Source organism: Coregonus clupeaformis, unplaced genomic scaffold, assembly GCF_020615455.1.
Source record: "Coregonus clupeaformis isolate EN_2021a unplaced genomic scaffold, ASM2061545v1 scaf0056, whole genome shotgun sequence".
NCBI classification, from domain to species: Eukaryota; Metazoa; Chordata; class Actinopteri; order Salmoniformes; family Salmonidae; genus Coregonus; species Coregonus clupeaformis.
This window is the reverse complement of record NW_025533511.1, coordinates 1,004,846-1,006,524: the sequence shown is the minus strand read 5'-3', so window position 1 is coordinate 1,006,524 and position 1,679 is coordinate 1,004,846.

The window sequence follows — 1,679 nt, the reverse complement described above, 5'->3', positions numbered from 1 at the left end:
GCTGGGCTGTATAGGGAATCGGTTACATCCAAAATGGCACTATATTGAATGGGGTGCCATTTCAGACCAAACCAATGTTTCTGCATGAGGTTAGGTAGGTGTTAAAATGAGAATGAGAACTTAGCTAGCGATTAGTGTGGCAAGTCATAGATCAAATACAAAACAGACTTTTAGGAAAACGGTGTTATAAAGATATGCCTCATTTGTCCCAAAGTTGAACTATTCTAGTGTGTGTGTGTGTTGTGTGTGAGTGTGCACCAAAAAATGCAGTGTACTTCTGGTAGGGGAGGCCAGTGGGAGAGACTTTCAAAAGAGCTAAATTTGACTTGGCTCCATTTAAAAGGGAATTTAAAAAGCAGCATTTATTAAGTGCTGATAGCTCCTGACAAACTACCCTCTGTTCTTAATCTCTCTCTCTCTCTCTCTCTCTCTCTCTCTCTCTCTCTCTCTCTCTCTCTCTCTCTCTCTCTCTCTCTCTCTCTCTCTCTCTCTCTCTCTCTCTCTCTCTCTCTCTCTCTCTCTATTCTACAAAGGGTGATACTGTACTTGGCACACTGACCAAACTTTATCTAAGCTACTGAGAAGTTTTTAATTAATGAATCAACATTTTAAATGCATGATTACTGATAGGTATTGCATAATAATATTTTAGTCGTTTCTAGAGAGGTCTAGGGTAAAGGTAGGATCGGGGTCTATTCCAGCTTAGACAACTCCAGTTTGAGGAAATTTAAAATCTTGGTTAAATGTATGGATATAACCATAATCATGATGCTTGAGAAAATTCAGCATAGAGCCATTAGCAGTGATGATGTCACAAAGACAGCGTTTCCCATAGTGATGGGGGGAAAAGTTGAAGGCTCTTTCTTGTACCTCTCTTGTCTCTCTACAGCATAGTGAGCAATATGTTTGGTACATTGAACAGCAATAAAATTGCAGGATCGAATCGCAATACTCATAGAATCATGATACATACAGAATCGCAATACTTCGATCACATCGGCACCAAAGTATCATGATAATATCGTATTGTGAGGTCCCTGGAAATCACAACCGTAGTTTCCCACACAACAGGAAGCTCCTATGGATACGGTGGTTTGAAAAGTTCCTTGTGTATCAACACACGTAGGGCGCACCGTGGCACAACTGTGAGTTAGATCTTCTTTTCGAGTGAGTTTTGATATCAGTCGCAAGAGGCGACGTCTGGTATTTATTGAATTCGCATCGGGGACTATACAAAAACAAACATGCGTTGTGGCGAAGGGATACTTTGAAATCAGAACAACCATATTTCCTGTCGATCAGATATTGAGGCTACGTCCCAAATGGCACACCCTATTCCCTATATAGTGCACTACTTTTGACCAGAGCTCTATGGGCCTTGGTGAAAAGCACTGCACTATATAGGGAATAGGGTGCGATATAGGGTGCATACTGAGTCAGCGTTTACCATGTGAACCCAAAGTCACTGTTCTATAATCATACAGCAGGTTCATTTCTCTGTTCTATAATCATACAGCAGGTTCATTTCTCTGTTCTATAATCATACAGCAGGTTCATTCCTCTGTTCTATAATCATACAGCAGGTTCATTTCTCTGTTCTATAATCATACAGCAGGTTCATTCCTCTGTTCTATAATCATACAGCAGGTTCATTCCTCTGTTCTATAATCATACAGCAG